This window comes from Lissotriton helveticus, chromosome 1_1 (assembly GCF_964261635.1).
Source record: "Lissotriton helveticus chromosome 1_1, aLisHel1.1, whole genome shotgun sequence".
NCBI classification, from domain to species: domain Eukaryota; kingdom Metazoa; phylum Chordata; class Amphibia; order Caudata; family Salamandridae; genus Lissotriton; species Lissotriton helveticus.
Genome location: NC_136057.1, coordinates 1,156,381,142 through 1,156,404,421, shown reverse-complemented (window position 1 = coordinate 1,156,404,421; position 23,280 = coordinate 1,156,381,142). Strand labels below are relative to the sequence as shown.

General features: G+C 44.8%; 1 protein-coding gene across 1 annotated transcript in view; it reads left to right on the top strand.

Annotated features, from left to right (window-relative positions):
• RELN (reelin) overlaps positions 1-23,280 on the top strand; it is a 1,711,021-nt gene that overhangs the window by 707,346 nt on the left and 980,395 nt on the right. The window lies entirely within an intron of this gene.

Here is a 23,280-nt window from a genome sequence, read left to right as displayed (position 1 = left end):
CTTGCTCATAATCATTTAAATAGCATAAGCCACCAAGAGGGGCTGTGAAAGCCTTTGAGTTTACATCTCACAAGAGCAATCACAGTGGGCACATTAATTCAGTTGGTGACGTGAGCAAAATATATGTAACCATTTAAAGGCCCAGATTTCACTGAATCCCTCTAGAATTCAGGATGTGTAGATACAGGTTAAGGGTATCATTTTGAGTTTGGCAGTCCTCCTGTCGGTTCACCACTGATGTGCCGACAGGAGAATCGCCAAACCAGTCATGCGTCCGCCCAACTGATTACAACTTTAATCCATGGCCGGAGGGCGGTGCTGCAGCGGTCTCATGGTGGCAGCTGTTTAAGGCGCTTAGGAGAGCCTTAACAGTAAACCGCCGCCGTGACAGTGCCTGCAGCATGTGCCTGGATGGTGTGGCATGCACCATGTTGTGCATGCCATACCATGCCTAATTCCAGGGGGGCACAACATGTGCCCCCCTGCATGCACCCCCAGGTCCAGAAGCGGCTAGGGGCCCTGTTAGGACCCTCATACTTCTGTTTCCGCCACCCTTTTCATGGCAGGCTCACCACCTTGAAAAGGGCGGTAAAAATTAAAGTCAGAATATGCTCTGCAGTGCCACAGCAGCACTGCCAGCATATTACTGGCCATTTCCAGACCACCAGCGCAGCAGGATCCTTGATCCCAGCGGACCCGGTGGTCTCTTGGCGGTCTGACCGCCCCACTTATAATACAGCGGGTGGCTCACCAGTGTGGCAGTGGTCTCACTGCCACCACGAGTATGGTGGTCCTGTGGACGGCTTTACTCATAATAAGGCCCTAAGTATTGAAGCAGTGAAATGAATGCCCAGATTTCCTTTTCACTTAATTTCTCATCTCAAATTAATAAGAGCATACACCACATACAGGGATGCAATCAGTTTACACATACTGTTTGTGCTTTACTCATTGTAAGCTACATATAATCATTTCCTACAAACAGTTTAAAATAGAATAATAATTGCAAAAATACACTGGGACTGCTATTAAGAACGTTGCATACTTTGGTGTGTATAGTTGTTTACTGATTGCTTCTTCTGGGAGCAAGCAGGAGGGGAGTGTGGACAAAAGCAGTCATCCATATAGAGTTTAAAGAACAATTTCACCAAGAGGCGGATTATCTCTTAATATTCCCGCTTAACCCCCTTTTGTTGAGAATCTTGACAGGGCAGAAATGTGTTCAGGGAGTTTATGAACCTGCATATGGTCCTATTGCTACAGCCTCTGGTTAAGCTTGCTTTATGCTTCTATGTGCCATTGGAGGCTCTGTCTCTCAACTGTTTCCATGTGAAGAGCCAGTATGCCCTCAAAAGATTCGCCGACTTGTGTTAGTATGCTGCCAAGAGTTGATTTCAACTCTCTTTTTTGATTACCATTCTCAAGTATGATAAAAAAAGAAAATACTTTATCCTTTTATCATTGTAGAGAACAGCTGTTTGATGTACCTTTTTAGCAAAAAATGATTTAGTCTAATCTAAATTTTTGGTTTTGCTAAAATGTGTGAGAAGTGCTTTGGGATAAAGTTAGCTAATGTATTTATTAAAACTTTTCATATTTAGTGATTAAAATCGATCTTTTTATCGATAAATGATTTCATCTAAGTGCCCCCAACTCCAGCTTTAACTCCTTCCGATACTCAATGTATCCTCTCTTCACTGCTCAGTTGCATTATCTGCCCAAAAGTAGAATTTCTCTACTACACCATTGCCATCCATTGTAGTGTAGTATTGTGTCACAGTTATACAAAACAACTACTGATGCATCTAGTAAATGTGCAGGGTTGAAGATATCCATTGAAAGAAAACATGGCTACCCAATATCTGCAAAAACCTGTATGAAGTGTGTGTTGGAAGTCGAAGTCCCCGTCCCACACCACTATTACCAAATGCGAGACCCGGGACTCCTAACTCATTGTTAGGCCAAGTAAGGACACCGTTTGAGATAGCCCTGCTAACCCCCTTAGTAGCTTGGCACAAGCAGCCAGGCCATAACTCCAATGCACAACTGTACAGTATGTGCAACCACGCCCATAGCAACCCCCTGGTGAAACCACAAATGGACTCCACACGAGTTTGATAAAAACAAGTATAAACTTTATAAAAAACATATATGATCAAATCACACGATACAAAAGCCAACATATAATAAAGGGTAATATTCGTTCCAGCTGGCTGGTAGGTTCAAATCCAAACCACCGGTTTCAAAATGCTATGCTGGCCACAATGCTAGTATCACACACTTTGCAATGGACAAACAATAATCAAATAAGTAACGATACAATCAATGCGTAACGATACATGCCGGTACCTTGCAATGGGAGAAATAATGCGTTGTACCGCTACAATCATGTACTGCGGAATGAAGGAATAATGCAATGCGTCACACCCCAATCACGTACTTTGCAATGAAGAAAGAATGCAATGCAATCCGCTACAATCATGTACTTTGCAATTAAGGAATAATGCAATGCGTAACTACAATCATGTACTTTGCAAAGAAGAAATAATGCAATGCGGGCCACTACAATCCTGTACTTTGCAATGTAGAAATAATGCAATGTGTAGCGCTAAAATCGTGTACTTCATTATGCAGAAATAATGTCAAGCGTCAAAAGACAGTCCGGCAGTTCATTAGCAGCAATATTGGGAATGTGTATTATGACAATCAGCCTCTTCGATACCAGTTGCCCCCCACACGTATCAACGATGACATAAAGTACAACTTCTTACTCTGGCCCCAGTACTGCCGCTCCTCTCGTCAGCACGGGCCCCAAATCTGAGCTGAAGCAAAGGCTCACATCGTCAGAAGGACTGAGAGGCCGAAAGAGTGTCCCTCCGAGCCAGCACCCTGCCCGGGTAGTGATCCATGTTACCTGGGGGCGCGACCCCACTCTCCTCCTTCAGCGAACTGGGCCTTCCATTCAGAACTTTCTCAATGGGCCTCAGCGGCTCGGCCGGGCAGCTCAGCTCCTCCGGGGCTGCCGGTCCAAGCTGCGACTGTTAGAAAGGTCTCAGGCGGCTTCAGGGCACAAGTACCCCACACCCCTGAGATTACTTTACTCCGGGTGCATGTTCACCACAGCACCCTTTGGGTCTCCTCTGGCACGAAGCCACACACACAATGCTGATGGGACTTCATGTCGACTCCGAGCGCACGTTCACCAGGCACTCCTTCCTGCGTTCTCACTTGACACCAAGACAGGCACACCGGGCTGCAGAGACACACTTTCTTCTGGTGCACACAATGATCAGCCAATCAGCTTTACCGTCCCAGGTTGCACCAAAGCACGCACACTGCTTCACTGAGACTTACTCCAACTCTGGTGCCCCGATATCCAGGCGCTCTTTACCAATGCCTGCGGCCACACAATTATTAAAGACAAGGGTCCTTAGCTTTCAGAATTTAAAAAGAAATAAGATATAGACCATGATAGGCGACTATATGCATCACCGTCCAGCCGGACAGGATATTTATTTTCAACAATGTAAGAATTGTAGTTCATCAAAGTAGTCGACAGGCACAATCCTGTACCAAAGAATTCGGAGAACATACAAGAAGGTTAGAGAGAAATTCAAAAGTTTAGAGCAGGCAAAAGAAATGAGCAAAAATGGCCACTTTTAAATCAGTGTCAAATTAAAGTATTGCCAAAAAGGCGCCAGACACAACTGAATTAGACATAATAGTTTGGTTGTGAAGGCACTTTACAAAGTCGACGTTTCGATCCCTTGTGCTCAATTGTATGGGATCATCATCAGGACTGACATATTTTACAGCGTTTGCCTGACAGGTTAAAATACAATTGATTAACCGCCTGTAAGAAGGGGGAGAGAAAGAGAGGTAGGTAGCTTAGAAAATTATTCTGAAGGGGATACATTCAATTAGTGACTCAAACATAAAGTAAAAGACAATATTCCTGATAGTCCAAGTACTTTTTAGGGGTCCATCACAGTTACTCGGATTCGACTTATTCGTGCATAATACAGTGTGTTTCACTCGTGGGTGGCGGGCAGGAGCCGGTCGGTGTGCCTGTGACTTGTGAATACTAATGGGTAAAAATCTCTTAAACAGATATGAAAACTTGGTACATGAATGTCTCATGCCTTACATTCGGCCTCGGAAATTAAAATGGTTTAAGGTATTAATTAAAGAGCGCCTATTTACATTTCAACTGTATTCCCGATCATGCACATAAAACCGTGATTCTGTCATGCATTGTGCGTCGGCTGGGGCGCGGTGTGTTTTGGGGGGCTTAGACGGTAGGCCTTGCGGGTGGAGGACTTACCCTGATTGGGGTTAAGATGACCCTATTCAATAGGATTGCGTGTTTTGGGCGCCCACCTGGAATAGAAGAGGGACCTAGTAAGTAATATCCCCGGGCGGGAGAGAGATACAGGGGTGCCATGCGTAATGGAGTCTCGGGATTACCTGTGGGAAGTCCTAGTGTTGTGCGGATGTCCACACTTCTTTTTGGATGGCGGGGGACAGGTTTAAAGTTAACCGGATACTTTTCCTGTTGGAGAGAGAAGGAATGAGTGTGCTGTTCTGTCGTGGGGACAGAAATCTTACATATCTAGAGGGTTACTGGATGGGACGAATCTTACCTTGTGGCGGGGCGCCCTCGTGTTGCATCGGTCTGCAAACTCGGAGCTGAAGGAGCAGTGTCCCTCTGTCAGCTAACGTCTCTGTTGAATGACTCGTGCTATATGCACGGGTACGATTGGGTCGTCGAAAGGGAAGATGGGTCGTAAACGGCCGCCATCTTGGTTGGGGACTGCATGGGCAGTAGTTTACACCATGTTGGGGAGGTAAAATCGTAGTATTGTGACAGTTTGTGCAATATTTACATTTTAGGTGGTGAAATAATGTGATATATGTTTAGTGAAATTCGTGCTGGCGGCGCTTAAGTGGGTGACTTACATAAAACCATATTTACATTTGATTATACTAAGGCAGCGAGCAGTTCATTTTTCCATGTGATCCCACATGGTTTGCACATGGTTTGCACAAGGCATTGGGTGACTTACATAAAACCATCTTTACATTTGGTTATACTGAAGCAGCGAGCAGTTTATTTGTCCATGTAATCACACGTGGTATGCGCAGGGCAAGTGTCAGTGTTATTCAGTTTGGTGCGCTCATAGAAGGCTGGTCCAATCTTCCAGGCGATTGAGGCCATTTTGGATGGTATCGAATTGTATCATAGTTCTCAGTTCCTCCCTGTTCAGCAATTGACCAATGTTGCCGCCTCTTGGGGGGAGTTTTATTACCTTGAGAATAGACCATTTGATGTCATTTTCATTGTGTCCAGAATTGATGTAATGGTCCACTAGGGGAGCATTTGCTGTTCTGCATCGAATTCGACTCCTATGCTGGCAGATTCTGGTCTTTGCTTTCTGTGTCGTCTGTCCCACGTAGAGTTTGGGACAAGGGCATTCAATAACATAAATAACATTTGATGTGTTACAATTAGAGAATGATCTTCTTTCATACGTGGTGTTTTGGTGAGTGAACTTCTTACCCTCCACCGAGAATTCGCACACATTGCAGCCTCCGCATTTGACATGACCGATAATAGGGGGTAAGCCCCATGCTGATTCGAGTGTATTGTCTTGCGTTATGATTGGTAGGGCTGCCCTTACTAGGTGGTCTTTTAAATTTTTATTTTTGCGAAATGCAAAAAGTGGTTTATCAATTTTGATATTACCAACATTTATGGTGGGCCAATGTTTTAGGATGGATTTCCTGATTTTGTTGGATATTGGAGAAAAGGTGGTCACGCAAGCTATTCTTTCTCCTTTGGTCTTGTCCTTTGGGGACAGCAAGATTTCGCGAGGGCAGTACCACGCCCGCTTCGAAGCTTGTTTCACTATTCTTTTGGGGTATCCTCTCTCCTTGAGCTTATTCGAGAGTATAGCTGCCTCTCTGAAATAATCATTTTTACAGGAGCAGTTGCGCCTTATCCTCAGGAACTGAGAATAAGGTAGCGAATCTCGGAGGGCCCTGGGATGACCAGGCCACACAATGACACACTCACCGTGTCCAAGCCTCACTTCTCCGCTGGTGCACTCGATGACCAAGTACTCTTCACTGCCTCCGGTGCACCCCGACACGCACGCTGCGTGTCAGAGACTCCCTCCACTTCTGATGTACACGTTGATCAGGCGTTCCTTACCCACGCCTCCTGAGCACTACAACACGCACCCTGCGTGTCCGAGACTCACTCCACCTCCGATGTACACGCCGACCAGGCGCTCTTCACTAGCATCTGTGTTGCACCACGACACGCACCCTGCGTGTCTGAGTCTCGCTTCAGCTTCGGTGCACACGCTGACCAGGCGCTCTTCACTAGCACCTGCGGTGCACCACGACCCGCACCCAGCGCGTCCGAGACTCACTACAGCTTCAGTGCACACGTTGACCAGGCGCTCTTCATTAACTTCTCTTTACCACGACACATACCCACCGCGTCTGAGTCTCACTTCTCTTTGGTGTGTCCAAGATCACAGGGTGCATCTTCCGAGGGTCTCAAGCTGCCACAACACGTGCCCACCGCGTCGCTTGAAACTTCTCCAGAAACTTTTATGTTCCTGTGTTTCCAAACAGGGAGCCAGCTCACTCGGGCCCTTAGGGTAACAAGACACAGCACAAAGCTCAGTCTTCGTCAAGCTGGGGGACCCAGCGCACCAAGCACAGCCTCAACAGCCTCTTCCTTGGTTAAAACGGCAAACTGCATACCAGCCCCAGATCACGAAGCAAGGTCTGGTCCTGCCCCAGCAGTCACTTCAGAAGTTCCTCTTGACCACGAAATGGGTCAAAGCCTTTTAACTCTCAATCCATTTCTGCTCCATTCCAATGTTCAGGGGTCTCAGCTTTCATAGTTATACCCCTAAATGTCTTTAAAGTTCGTTGTGCTCATGGGTCCCTGACTCCTCCCTAAATCAGTTCTGGGTGTCTCCCTCCCAGTGTCACCTTTCTCCCTTTGATACTGGGGCTCTGGATCCTTAATCAGGAGACAGGTCAATTGTTTTATAGTAGCAACCCAGGCCTGTTCACCTCCCGGGGCTTCTCCTCGTCTACTCTCCAGATGCAGGTCAGCCTGGTGCCATCACATCCCCCTCCCTGGGTCAAGGCCTCTCCCAGCTCCTCTCACCTCTCAGATCCAGACAGTCAATTCACATTCAGCAGAGACACACAGAAATGCTTAAAGCACAAAACTCAGCCACTTTCTAAAAGAGTGGTTTCTGAACACACAGTGCCAAAACCACTTTCATAGAAAGATGTGTTATGACACTGTGAGTTCATACATACTAAACTTCACGTCTCCATTTCTAACTTACAGGAAAACAGCCTCCCCCATTCTGTCCTCTGGGCAGGATGGCCTTTCACCAGTGAAGAACGAAATGGAGTGTTTTTCATTGTCAGGACATAGCACACACCTCAGTTTATGCCCTGCCTTTAACTTACACTGCACCCTGCCCAGGGCTTACCCGGGACCTACCACAGGGGTGCCCACTGTGTACAGAAAGGGGAAAGTAAGACCTGACAAGTAGTTGCACTTGTCAGGACATCATGCTAACTTAGCAAATGCGTGCAGGCCCTACACTGCAGGCCTGAGTTCCCTTCTACGGGCACCTTTGCATTACTAGCCCTGGCACACACAGTGCACATCACTAGGGACTTTACTAGTAAGGCAAACATACCATCATGGCCAACCAATTGCCATTACACTTTACACAGGCAACACTTGTACTTAGACATTGATCAGCAGTGGCAAAGTACCCAAAGCATCTAAATTGGCAACTCTTTGTCAGGAAAACGGTCTATGGGGAAAGCAAAAAGTTTAGGGAACTTTAGCCAAAAAGGCCAAGACCTACACCGTGCAAATGTAGGAAACAGTGAACATTTTTGGCAGAAAGTGATGGTGCACTGCTGCTCTCTCATGACTTTGGACCTTGGTGTGATGATTTTCCAAATGCTAACATCCTTACACCGTCTTTGCCAGTTCCTTTGATTTTTTGAATTGGTCATAACCACGTAGCCTTATGTTGCTACTACCTTAAATGTCATAAAACTTGTCCTGATGACCATGCTTAACTGAGTTTCGGATAGAAAGATCAATGATGTAATTCATTAGACTGTCACTCTACTAACTTTTCATAGATTTTTATTGTGAATTCATAATATTCTGTTTTGAGACCTACTATTAACAAATTGTTGGCAGCCATGTGTCTTTCCCGTGCTTTACACATGTATTCCTGCCCTTGCATGTTTTTTGCAATTGAGCACTGCACTGTCACCTGTTCTTGCAGCAGCTATTGCCATATTATTCTTTATAAACTAAACTTTAACTAAGATAATTTGCGTTTAATAAGTACTTTTTTGTTGGTTTTATCTCACGTTTTCATACTTGTAATTTTTTTGGGTAAGATTTATCCATCAGATACAATTCAAATGACCTGTACAAACAGTACCGTTCGTCTAAGTGACCTCGAACGAACCATTGTTTTCTACATTTGCATTGAGTCATATGCCATCAACATACCAGGCACCAATTAGGCATCACATCTTTTATTATTTTTTAGAGGCCTACCCTTATCAGAGGCAATTATTTCAATGAACATATCTAATCACTCTCATCTGAGTATGCTCACCTTGGAATGCAGTATTATGATGGGTGATGTGCTAATACACATGAGATTGGAGTAGGTGCTCCTTCATCTGGTACACGTTTTCTTGACCATGCTTTACAGAATGTACATGGACACACTACGGGGGAATGTGAATGCACTAGAAAGGGTTGGCTTGGCCTAAGGAAGTAATGGTTGCACAAATCAGGGTGTGCCCCAGCATTTGAACACAAGGGAAGATGCAGTCTTGCAGAACAAAAACACACAAAGTACAGAGGGTTGAGAGGATAACACCCTCTCCGACCTCCCGCTCAACAGTTTAAATCTCACAAAAAGAAGAGGGATTAAAAAGCTACGTGGACATAGATAAGTGTATGGGAATGCACCAATTTTATAAAACTGTGTCATGCTTCATCATAGGGCTGCTAACACACCTCCGCGCCAGCCAAACGCTGGAGGTGGAGCAATAGGGAGGGGAAAACAATACAACACAAAATGTGAACGTGGAAAGACAGGTGAGATAATGGTGCAGAATAAGTGATGACAAGTGATATAAAACTGGTAATAGGGAGTCCTTATCGCAATTTTAATATTAGGTACCCCGTCCAGAATTAAAACAAAGGACGTGGATGGTTGGTTGGAGAGCTTATAATGAGATTCCAACAACAGAACAAGACATCCTTCTTCTGTAGTCTCAAGATCCAGGCCCCTCTGGGCCACGACTAGTACTAGCGGTTCATCTCTTCAAGACTCCATAACTCGGGCTCACTGTTCTATGGGAAGGTGAGCGCCATAGCGGATTGGTCTGACGTTTCCATCCCATCCAATGAGGACAGCTGTATCTCGAGGTAGATCAGCTTGCTCCACTTGTATCAGGTTTGTGGCTTGCCTGCACAACTTAATACCTCCAAAGAGTACTCTTTTTTTATGCGTCCCTGAAGGACCAAGGCAGGTTGAGCAGTCTCCAGGAGGTGGGTATATAGCTTGGGAATTCTTATACACGGTGAAACAGTCTCTATATATTGATGTGTTACAATTAGAGAATGATCTTCTTTCATACGTGGTGTTTTGGTGAGTGAACTTCTTACCCTCCACCGAGAATTCGCACACATTGCAGCCTCCGCATTTGACATGACCGATAATAGGGGGTAAGCCCCATGCTGATTCGAGTGTATTGTCTTGCGTTATGATTGGTAGGGCTGCCCTTACTAGGTGGTCTTTTAAATTTTTATTTTTGCGAAATGCAAAAAGTGGTTTATCAATTTTGATATTACCAACATTTATGGTGGGCCAATGTTTTAGGATGGATTTCCTGATTTTGTTGGATATTGGAGAAAAGGTGGTCACGCAAGCTATTCTTTCTCCTTTGGTCTTGTCCTTTGGGGACAGCAAGATTTCGCGAGGGCAGTACCACGCCCGCTTCGAAGCTTGTTTCACTATTCTTTTGGGGTATCCTCTCTCCTTGAGCTTATTCGAGAGTATAGCTGCCTCTCTGAAATAATCATTTTTACAGGAGCAGTTGCGCCTTATCCTCAGGAACTGAGAATAAGGTAGCGAATCTCGGAGGGCCCTGGGATGACCAGGCCACACAATGACACACTCACCGTGTCCAAGCCTCACTTCTCCGCTGGTGCACTCGATGACCAAGTACTCTTCACTGCCTCCGGTGCACCCCGACACGCACGCTGCGTGTCAGAGACTCCCTCCACTTCTGATGTACACGTTGATCAGGCGTTCCTTACCCACGCCTCCTGAGCACTACAACACGCACCCTGCGTGTCCGAGACTCACTCCACCTCCGATGTACACGCCGACCAGGCGCTCTTCACTAGCATCTGTGTTGCACCACGACACGCACCCTGCGTGTCTGAGTCTCGCTTCAGCTTCGGTGCACACGCTGACCAGGCGCTCTTCACTAGCACCTGCGGTGCACCACGACCCGCACCCAGCGCGTCCGAGACTCACTACAGCTTCAGTGCACACGTTGACCAGGCGCTCTTCATTAACTTCTCTTTACCACGACACATACCCACCGCGTCTGAGTCTCACTTCTCTTTGGTGTGTCCAAGATCACAGGGTGCATCTTCCGAGGGTCTCAAGCTGCCACAACACGTGCCCACCGCGTCGCTTGAAACTTCTCCAGAAACTTTTATGTTCCTGTGTTTCCAAACAGGGAGCCAGCTCACTCGGGCCCTTAGGGTAACAAGACACAGCACAAAGCTCAGTCTTCGTCAAGCTGGGGGACCCAGCGCACCAAGCACAGCCTCAACAGCCTCTTCCTTGGTTAAAACGGCAAACTGCATACCAGCCCCAGATCACGAAGCAAGGTCTGGTCCTGCCCCAGCAGTCACTTCAGAAGTTCCTCTTGACCACGAAATGGGTCAAAGCCTTTTAACTCTCAATCCATTTCTGCTCCATTCCAATGTTCAGGGGTCTCAGCTTTCATAGTTATACCCCTAAATGTCTTTAAAGTTCGTTGTGCTCATGGGTCCCTGACTCCTCCCTAAATCAGTTCTGGGTGTCTCCCTCCCAGTGTCACCTTTCTCCCTTTGATACTGGGGCTCTGGATCCTTAATCAGGAGACAGGTCAATTGTTTTATAGTAGCAACCCAGGCCTGTTCACCTCCCGGGGCTTCTCCTCGTCTACTCTCCAGATGCAGGTCAGCCTGGTGCCATCACATCCCCCTCCCTGGGTCAAGGCCTCTCCCAGCTCCTCTCACCTCTCAGATCCAGACAGTCAATTCACATTCAGCAGAGACACACAGAAATGCTTAAAGCACAAAACTCAGCCACTTTCTAAAAGAGTGGTTTCTGAACACACAGTGCCAAAACCACTTTCATAGAAAGATGTGTTATGACACTGTGAGTTCATACATACTAAACTTCACGTCTCCATTTCTAACTTACAGGAAAACAGCCTCCCCCATTCTGTCCTCTGGGCAGGATGGCCTTTCACCAGTGAAGAACGAAATGGAGTGTTTTTCATTGTCAGGACATAGCACACACCTCAGTTTATGCCCTGCCTTTAACTTACACTGCACCCTGCCCAGGGCTTACCCGGGACCTACCACAGGGGTGCCCACTGTGTACAGAAAGGGGAAAGTAAGACCTGACAAGTAGTTGCACTTGTCAGGACATCATGCTAACTTAGCAAATGCGTGCAGGCCCTACACTGCAGGCCTGAGTTCCCTTCTACGGGCACCTTTGCATTACTAGCCCTGGCACACACAGTGCACATCACTAGGGACTTTACTAGTAAGGCAAACATACCATCATGGCCAACCAATTGCCATTACACTTTACACAGGCAACACTTGTACTTAGACATTGATCAGCAGTGGCAAAGTACCCAAAGCATCTAAATTGGCAACTCTTTGTCAGGAAAACGGTCTATGGGGAAAGCAAAAAGTTTAGGGAACTTTAGCCAAAAAGGCCAAGACCTACACCGTGCAAATGTAGGAAACAGTGAACATTTTTGGCAGAAAGTGATGGTGCACTGCTGCTCTCTCATGACTTTGGACCTTGGTGTGATGATTTTCCAAATGCTAACATCCTTACACCGTCTTTGCCAGTTCCTTTGATTTTTTGAATTGGTCATAACCACGTAGCCTTATGTTGCTACTACCTTAAATGTCATAAAACTTGTCCTGATGACCATGCTTAACTGAGTTTCGGATAGAAAGATCAATGATGTAATTCATTAGACTGTCACTCTACTAACTTTTCATAGATTTTTATTGTGAATTCATAATATTCTGTTTTGAGACCTACTATTAACAAATTGTTGGCAGCCATGTGTCTTTCCCGTGCTTTACACATGTATTCCTGCCCTTGCATGTTTTTTGCAATTGAGCACTGCACTGTCACCTGTTCTTGCAGCAGCTATTGCCATATTATTCTTTATAAACTAAACTTTAACTAAGATAATTTGCGTTTAATAAGTACTTTTTTGTTGGTTTTATCTCACGTTTTCATACTTGTAATTTTTTTGGGTAAGATTTATCCATCAGATACAATTCAAATGACCTGTACAAACAGTACCGTTCGTCTAAGTGACCTCGAACGAACCATTGTTTTCTACATTTGCATTGAGTCATATGCCATCAACATACCAGGCACCAATTAGGCATCACATCTTTTATTATTTTTTAGAGGCCTACCCTTATCAGAGGCAATTATTTCAATGAACATATCTAATCACTCTCATCTGAGTATGCTCACCTTGGAATGCAGTATTATGATGGGTGATGTGCTAATACACATGAGATTGGAGTAGGTGCTCCTTCATCTGGTACACGTTTTCTTGACCATGCTTTACAGAATGTACATGGACACACTACGGGGGAATGTGAATGCACTAGAAAGGGTTGGCTTGGCCTAAGGAAGTAATGGTTGCACAAATCAGGGTGTGCCCCAGCATTTGAACACAAGGGAAGATGCAGTCTTGCAGAACAAAAACACACAAAGTACAGAGGGTTGAGAGGATAACACCCTCTCCGACCTCCCGCTCAACAGTTTAAATCTCACAAAAAGAAGAGGGATTAAAAAGCTACGTGGACATAGATAAGTGTATGGGAATGCACCAATTTTATAAAACTGTGTCATGCTTCATCATAGGGCTGCTAACACACCTCCGCGCCAGCCAAACGCTGGAGGTGGAGCAATAGGGAGGGGAAAACAATACAACACAAAATGTGAACGTGGAAAGACAGGTGAGATAATGGTGCAGAATAAGTGATGACAAGTGATATAAAACTGGTAATAGGGAGTCCTTATCGCAATTTTAATATTAGGTACCCCGTCCAGAATTAAAACAAAGGACGTGGATGGTTGGTTGGAGAGCTTATAATGAGATTCCAACAACAGAACAAGACATCCTTCTTCTGTAGTCTCAAGATCCAGGCCCCTCTGGGCCACGACTAGTACTAGCGGTTCATCTCTTCAAGACTCCATAACTCGGGCTCACTGTTCTATGGGAAGGTGAGCGCCATAGCGGATTGGTCTGACGTTTCCATCCCATCCAATGAGGACAGCTGTATCTCGAGGTAGATCAGCTTGCTCCACTTGTATCAGGTTTGTGGCTTGCCTGCACAACTTAATACCTCCAAAGAGTACTCTTTTTTTATGCGTCCCTGAAGGACCAAGGCAGGTTGAGCAGTCTCCAGGAGGTGGGTATATAGCTTGGGAATTCTTATACACGGTGAAACAGTCTCTATATAACAGAACCTGTAAGACGAACAGAAAGTGTCACAAATCAGTTAAAAAAACTAGTGTCTCAAATTGCAACAATTCTAGCAGGTACATCCCCAATAATGGTTGATACTGCACCAAAAGTTCCTAAGGGACTATGCTTGTAATAGAAACAAACGCATCACCTAAAAAAAGGTGGTCAGTTTTGTTATCATTATCAAGGAGCTATGGTTCTAAAATGCTGTCAGGGCTGTAATATTTTTTAATGTAAATAAATTAAGGCACTTTTGTCTTAAAATGGGCTGATTGTGGTCAAGATGTGGTCAAGATGTGGTCAAGATGTTTGAAGCCAGGGCCCACATAGGGGTGGGGCCGCAATCACTATCCATTGTGGTACTGGACCTGGGTTTTAGGAGTGGAGCCCTCAAAACTTGTATCCATAATATTTTGAATTCCTTTGGAACTAGCAAGATTAAATAAAAGGTCCAGAAATCAGCATTGAGATCAGAGATAGAGAAAGCAGAGGGGCAGATAATGATATGGTCTTGAGAAGCAGATTTTCTGTAGTGGGGCCTCAGCTCTGGTTTCAAAAGTAAGGGGTATGTTGCCTCTGGTCGTGTAGCTCACCTTCTCTTCTCCCTTCCAGTTAAGAGCATCTGAGCACTTATGCATTCGTTAGTTTACCTTTCATGAGAACATTCACAACAGCTCAGGGACCTCCAACTGGTCCATGTTGTCTTGTCTTCGGTGCTTTCCACAGTGCAGTTTCAGAAAGCTTCCTCAGAAGGTAATGGGGTAGTGTCTTACTGGCTTGGGGTATTAGTATCTGTTCAAGGTGTATATATTCAAAGTTCTAGGCACTGGGCAGAAAAGCAGTATCCAATCAAGGAGTGGGACGCAAGCATTAAATGGACTGGCATATGCATTTGGTATGGCACATATGCCTGGTGGTAGTGAGAGAATCCGAGGAGGCGTTCATGGTGTGTTTGGGCACCAAAACTGATCCTCGCACCAGGCGCCACCAGCGCTAAAGCCGGCCCTGGTCTCTATTCTCGGAGAATGTTCGCAATTTAGCACAAGAGACCGAAGGCCCTTCATCGAGGGTGGTGGGAAAAAAACTTGTATTCGTTCAGTCAGTTGCAAACTGCCACCAGTACCCTCCTGGCCTGTTGAGGGGGCAGCAGCCACTACTGATGCAGCTCGGGGTTCTCCGTGACTGTAACCAGCATCTGAAAAACACACAGAGTATCTCTCGACAAGTTCTAAATTCAATTGTTTTCGGCAAGAAAAACTGCAGGTCACGCAGAACCGGCAGAATAGCACAGTTAACCATGTCTTGAACAACGGTCACCTCAACAGTACAGCACTTACCCTGAACTAGGAGCGATCCACAGTCCTAAACTTTGCATTTAACATTTGCAGTGTCGTTGGGAGTGCAGCTACCATATGTTGTGCACATTTGAATTACACCTTTCAACTCGGCGGGGTAGGAAGCTCAGAGTTGGTGAGGCCTACTATTATTGCACCCTAGAGGTAGGCGGTCCAAGCTGTGGCATAACAAAGCGTCACCCCCCCCACCCCCCACCCCCCTGCAAGCTATGCCGAAGGGGCCCCTCACACTCATTTCAGTAGGGGCTGAGGGAGCCCCCCCCTCCAGTATGTGTAAGCCTGCCCCCCCTCTCCCGCGCCGTGGGGGCTGCGGGGGCCTTTGTTACACCACTGGGGCCAAGAATTGAACTCAGTTTACATTTTAAAGCAGCACAGGTTTTCCACCGGGTTGGACCACCTCATTAGCATGATTGGGAAGAAGAAAATGGACTTGGAGTTAGTGCTATTTATACTGGCTCACAAATAGCCATATTTGCATATTTATGTCATGTTCTCGACTGGACTGAGGCTTCTGTCTTAGTTTCTGTGCCGCTGGACACATGATTCTGTCCTGTAGCCATAATCTCGCCTACGCTGAGCTACAGTGGATGGTTAGCCAATACCCTCAAATGAGGTTGCAGGAGAGGAAAAACACAGATGGAATGAAACCTCTAGAAGCAGATGGAAGAATACGTTCGACAAAGCAGATCAAGAATTGATGACACGATGGGACTCAAGATAAAAAACTCTCAAGAACTGAGTAGAGAAGAATCCGGAATCCAGAAACGTGTATAAGATTCTAGCATCCAAGGAAAATCCTGAGAAAAAAAGAATGGGACAGAAATGTAGAGCAAGGGGCAAAGAATGTGGAAAAATTCGAACATTGGCGGGCTTACAGAACACCTTTACCTGAATTCAGCAGTCTGTAAGAGTAAAGAAAATGGAAGTGACATCAGAGGAAGTACAGGAGCAATCTTTGACTTTTAGACAAAAAATTGCTGATATTTACAAACCTGGAACACTCTTAGGGTGTTCTTGGCGTGGCGTGTTCTAGGCGCAACAACTGTACCTCTAGTGGAGTTAAACTACCGGTAGCTCGTGAGAGTGTCCGCAGAAACATACACTAACTAGGCCTCGAGTTTCTTTCTTTTTGGCTGCAGATACAAGCTGTGTTCTGTCCGTGTTGTTAAAAAGGTTACAGACATTACCTGGGGCCTGTTTGACTGATTATTTTCGCACCTAGGGATCCAATACTCGTACTCGACTTTATAATTTTGCCATATTAGCTTTTTTGTCCACTGTGGTTCTTTATAACTTGTGATAATTTTTCACCCAATCTTCATCTGTAAATAACCTCTCACTTTTCTAACAAATTTAGGTTTTCACCCGCATCTATGTTTTTGCAAGGTCCTTTTTTGACTTTTCATCTAAATTTTCTCTCATTTTAATTAGCCTGTGAAGAAGAAGCTAATCAGTCAAATAAGAAATTAATTGTTCCAAACAAAATGTGCTTTCAAAGGCCATATAAATTGCCTTCACATGCTTGTCATTTTAGTACTGACCTTTTCAATTTGCCTTGTACCACTTTGCTGATTAGAATTCTTTCTATTTTAGTTTATTTTGTTTGGCTGTATCAGGTGCTGTTTGTGTTAGTGAGTAATGAAAAGAGGCACGGGAGAGTCACAGCACTTGTGCTCCAAACAGATCCTTGGCATTCTTGCATTTTTCGGCGACATTTTATGTTTGGTCTAGCCACTGGTGGGCCATAGATAGTCTAAGGCAAGGAAGTAAATCTCTGCTTGTGTGAAGGCAGGAGCGGGATGTGATCTTTGCTACAGAGCTAGAACTAGCTCAATTCCAAGGCTAAATAGCAATACCAAATGTGATGTTCTGGGCTGGTTTTCAGCAGCACTTTGCCTGCGGTAACTGAAAGCACATATATTCTTGTGTGATGTCACTTTACCATGTCACTTCATCAGCCATAGTGGTATTACCAATAAACTTTAAATGCGCGCTGATAGGAAATATGTGAAGTTATCAGATTACCCACATTTTCCCTTTAAACTAGGTTAGCTCTGGATGCTAAATGAACTGGTCAGGGTTAATCACCTCATGTTTCAAAATATCACCTAGAATTACATTTGAGTGGGTGTGCCACTACATATGCATTCCCATGTGTTACCTGCGAAATTAGAAAGGCAAATTTATTGTTCAAACCACCAAGAACTGAAAACAAAATACATTTAAGAGTTTATTCAACCTCGACTAACCCCCAAATTTAGGAGAAATTTGGAACCAATTAAATTCGCCCAGGCTTCCTCTGGTACTGTGGTCTCTTCTCCTGGTACCTCAGCCACCTACAGGTTTTCGCAAGGCTCAGTGTGTGGTTAGAAATTGTATTTTTTTCTATATATAATTTAACTCACAGTGATTAACGCTTGCATTAGTAATTGCACATTTTACCGGCTATGTATATGTACTTTAATCCAGATTTATATAGGAGCATATGTTCACAATCCTTCATACCATCTGCCTCACTATAATAGCAACATATCTAGTTGAACATTGCGTTTACACATTTTACTTATGATTATTTTCTTGTTTTCCTTCCATAACTCCACATACTTTTTTTGGGGGGGGGGGGGGGGGAGGGGAGTTTTATATAGCGTGAACTCGACCCGAAGGTATCAGAGTGCTTTACGTTAGCACCAGTTACATTACAGACGGACACGTTCATTTTTTTTAGGCACGGGGAGATTTCGTGATTTGCCCAGAATCACAGGATGTTGAGTAGGGGTGGGCAGAATTTGCGTAATCGTGTTACGCAAATCTCTGCGAAATAGTAATAAATCTCCGCGAACACGCAGAAATTCCGCGAACACGCGGAATTGCTTGTTCACAATGCTTTTTTACTGTTCGCAAACGCTGTTTGCGTGCTCGGGGGAAATATCTTGTGAACACGCTTTTGAGAACGCGAACAAGCAAAAAATTCCATGAAGTCGCGGAACGCAGAATTTTGGGCAATTTTGCGTTCTCCGCGTAGCGCGAAATTACCCAAATTCCGCAAATTCCGCAAACGGAACGGAATTTACCACCCAGGCCTAATGTTGAGCATCCCTGCCGAAACTCGAACCCGGTTTCCCAGCTTTGAGGTCCACTGCTCTAGCCATTAGGACACATCTTTCCTCAGTCTGAGTCACATAAAACGATTGGAAACATGATTCCAGGCACTGTTTGATTTTATTCGGAAGGGGTGTATTCTTTTGAGGAATGTAACAAAGTTGTATTGAAATACCATCAGCTCTGGTGTCTTTCCTGCTTTAAAAGTACAAACAACCTGTTGCCCTCAGAGACCAAACCTAGAAGCCAGAGGTGGGTGTGGTTACTTAGTGAAGAGCAAAAGGTGGTCTTTGCCTACATTTGTAAACAAGACGGGGCACATCCAAAGATGAAAATGCGCGTGTGGGTACAAATTTAGGACGTTCGGCACTGTGAGCTCCTAATCACAAACTCTAGGTACCTGTTTGGTCTCCAATATTACCCTCCCAGGCAAACCATATTTTCAGAGTTTCTACTTTGTTCAGCAATAACGTCCCATCTTATGATGATTACCATAAGAGTTTATTTACATCACAGCTGGTGATATAGGACATGCCCACCACAGGAAATCTGTATCAGGTGAGCTCAGGTGGGCCCTGTTTTAAAAAAAAAATCACGCTGGAAACATGGTGTCCCTCTTTCACACACAGGGAGACAAGCACACCACTTAGTCACTCCTGTCTTTGTGCTAGCGTTATGGCAAAGGGAAATCAGGGCGCGATACGAGCGGATCATGGTGGAACCCCGTTTGCATGAAGTATCTCGTTCAGACCAGTTGGACCTCAGAGGTTTCCCCCACTTCCTCCTGTTGGGGGTAACTGTGATGGACTGCCTTTTCCATCGGCTCAGGAGTATATTCTGTTTAGAACAGGGAGCTGCCTATCTTGTGTCCAAGCTACCGTCTATAGCCTTGGCTTGGGCTACTCCTGGTCGACGTCTAGTCCACAGGGTTTCTTAATCCTAGTCCTCAGCCAGGAGTCCTGCTCTGAACCAGCAGCCAAAGATCTAAACTGACCATCCTTAATCAGGAGCAGTGGAGTCAGACATCCCCCAGGAGAATCATCTCCTAATGCATAATGCTGTCTTGTCCAACGCTTGACATAGCTGTAGCCCATCCAGGGGAGCACCCAAATGGAAGCATATTGTAGAGTGTGTTGTGAGCTCCTTAATAACGCTACAATACCAACCTGGGTCTTGCAGAGTGCTCGCTCCCCTAAATCAGAAATACCTGTGACTTGATGCAACATGCAAAGAGCCTGAAAACTCACATTCTTCCTCAAAATACAAATCCGGTAAGGGGAGTCATGCACCCACTCTTGTTGCTGCCAGAAATCCAGTGATTCTGTAAACCAAAGATGTCCTTATTTTCGGAATTTAAGCTCATGCTTCCAGAATGTTTGTAAATAGGTACACACTGTAACTATACTTTAGTGTTTCTGTAGCAGGTGGGCACTAGAGTGTCCTCCTGATATGATTAGTCAACGTGTGCAGTGGGTAATACCGTTATAAACATGACCCTCGAGAATGGTGGTATTGGAAAAATTTCTCTTTTCCGACCTACTGAGAATGATTACATGTAAATCACGAAGAAAGACAGACTTTGGAGCTACCTTAAGAAGATGATGTACCAGAGGCTTACTAGAAGTTAGTCTCTGCTCTTCTCCTTGATATCTAGTAGGTATTCGTAAAAGGAAACCAGAGCTCGTCCATCTTTGCCCAGGTTCAGCCTTTAGTGGTAGGAAGAACTGCTACTCCTAAGCGACTACTGCAATTCATTCGGACTCCTTTACAGCATCTGTGGCCAAACACATCTGACAGCAGATGTTTAGGAATCATTTTAAAGTCAACTTTTGCTAGTTTTAGGAGTTGGCTGTAGCTATTTTCATGCAATGTTAGTATTTTCTCTGCAGTGTCACATTTTAAACGAAAGTTGTTGAAAGAAAGTACAATCATCTATCATTAGGGTCAAAGGACGTATGATCTTACTCCCTGTGCTGTCACCAGTCCTAAGTTGCATGCAATGTCATGTGACCACAGCGATTTAGGGAAAATGGCATAATACGTGTACCCAGATTGGATCCTGACTTGCAAACTATAGTTGTCTTTAAAGTACTGATTGTACCCACTGAGGAGTGGGGAATAGTGCTTCTGTGGGAAGGTAAACCAAGATTCATCGCTGTCATAGGATGGCTGACAGGCTAGTCTAGCTCAAGTACAAACTGGTATTTCAACTGCAGAGAGTCAGGGGTGTGCCTTGTGCGCTGAACAAGATCTCCTGCTAGACTTGTGCCATTCACACAGGATTACAACTGTTGAAGTTATATTGTATCCCACAGTGGAGCTAATCCGCCAGTCATTGAGGACTAGACCTGCACAGGGTTGGATGTGAAGTTAGTTTGGTTGTGACCCTTAGTGATTTGCTGGTTCAAGCGTTATATTTGTGCCTAATTCGTTAGTTGACCATCTATATATATATATATATATATATATATATACAGACCACAGAAAGTCCCGATTTTTTGTTTAAGATATACTTTTAACCATCAGTGATGTGTTTGAGTTTTATGTATTGTGATGCCATTGTTGTAATTGAAGTTATGACTCTATAAGGGTAACATTTCACTTTAGTAGAAGGATTCTGAGTTGCTGATGGTGAGCAGCATTTGCTAGGAAACCTCAATATTTGACATTACCACAAAAACAACTTGAAAGCCATACATGAGCCAGTGTGGTCATTCACAGAGTCGGTGTATTCATTCACAGGGCTGGCATCTGCTACGCTAAAGAGTCCCTGAGGGGAAAAGATGTTAGACCATTTCCTCTTACGCTGAAATAAGAAGTTTGTGTTAATATGTCAATCAAGAACCGGACAAAGCCATGTAATGACATGGGGATCACATCTCGGTGTGACAGATAGCAGTAACTAAGTGGCAAAGTGACAGGAAGCCTTTTCGGGGGACGCAGATTGATTGTCATGTGCTCCCAAAGCAGAGCAGTAATTGGGAAACATTATTCTGAGTTCCCAAAAAAACAGGGACTCTGAGCAATGAGCTTGGCATAATATAGGGTGGGTGAAAGACGTCCCAATGAAACGTTTCACGAAATATATGATCAATCGATGGTCATTCTTTGACAACCATTATTTGTCATTAAATATGAAAACATGTGACCAGGCACCAACATGTTAAAGGGGCACTGTGTGACGTCAGCTGAAATATTTAGATTTTTTTCATTAGAATCCCCGTAGAGACTGGCTCTTGCCTTCTCAGGTTTTAAAAGCAGTAAGGGTTTGAGAGGTTTCTTTGATAACATTCTAGAACAGATGTTGCCCAGTGCTGTAACAATCTACTACGTTTTGTGTTTTTTGTCTTGGAAAGATTTTTTCCCCGACATTGCTGTATCACTGTGCATGAAGATAATAAAATGCAATATGCACACCCTCACTAGGAGTGGCTCACAAAATTATGACCCGGTGCAAACCCCTGTTTGCTCAGTGTTTGTAATGATAAGTTATGCAATCAATCAATCAGAAGATTTGTAGAACACTTCTTGTCACCCATGAGGTATCCAGGCTCTGGCAAGGTTCAGTTCATTAGCTGGATAGCCAGGGCTTCAGGTGAGGCCCGCAGATGAAAGGGTGTCTTGTTCCATGTATTCGCAGCTAGGTAAGAGAAGGAGCGACCTCTGCATCTGCTACATCAGATGCGAGGGGTGAGGGTTAGGAAAAGGTAAGCGGAGCAGAGCGGAGGTGCCTGGTGGGCTGATGGAAGTTCAGGCAATGGTTCAAGTAGGTGGTTCCACATTTGTGCAGGGCCTTGCATGGATCAGGAGATGGAACTGGTATGTTTACTGTACAGTGAGCCAGTGGAGTTCCCTAAGGTAGGAGATGATGTGGGCTCACCTAGGGAGTTCCAGGATAAGTCTGGGTGCTGTGTTCTGTATGGTCTGTAGTCGTCATAGGAGGAGCGCTGCGATCCCTATGTAGAGAGCGTTTTCGTAGTCCAGTCTGCTGGTGATAAGGGCATGGGTGATGGTGAGTCTTGAGCTTTGGGGTTGCCATTTGAATACCTTACAAAGCATGCAGAGGATGAAGAAGCCAGAGGAGGAGACGGAGTTGACCTGAGTCATCAGACTTTAATTCACTTGATAATTACCTGGTGTGGTAAAGTATGGCTTCTGTATTTACAATTTCAACTAGTCAAACCTGCTGGAACAGCAGGAAAAATGCAGATGATTATTGGAACATGTGGAGTTTGTTGCAGTAATCTCATAAATTATGTATTTAAAATAACAGCAGAATTAAGTCTTTCCCTATGGATACAAGATTTTGGGGGTGGTTTATATGTTGGCATTGTGTATACTGTGTCCCACCATACCGCCAACATGAACGTCCACCCAACGTATTTAAAATAAGGGCAGAAATTCAGTTTGGCCATGCAGAGACACCTCTGTCTCCGTCATGGTCAAACGTCTCTGACAGTCCTGGGGGGTAAGGGCCATCAGAAAAATGGCTACATGTCCTCTCTTTCAATTTAGATGGGCAGACATGTAGCCATGTTTGACTGTTTCTTACGGCCAGGTAAAACCTGTCAGTAAGGAACAGTAAAAACATTATAATACTCTCCCCGCCATGGGAGAAGACTCCCATGGAGAGGGGAGCATTGAATTTTTTCTTTCCCGTTTTCTAGATTTTCTTTTTGTAAAGGAAAAACAATTAATCCGCGCTACCGGGCTGCGTCCTGCTGACACCCCCGTAGCTCAAAGTAATATGCATTAGCAGGAACTGCCCTGACGGTGGTTCCAGGCAATATGTTTATAAATGAGCCACTTCTTGGTGGTCATTTATAAATTAGGCAGGCGGCCTCTCTACCATGTGGATGGAGTAATTTACTCCATCCCCGTGGCAGAACGGCAGGACAGCCGCCCAGAATTAAATCAAGCCCTTCTGTCTATA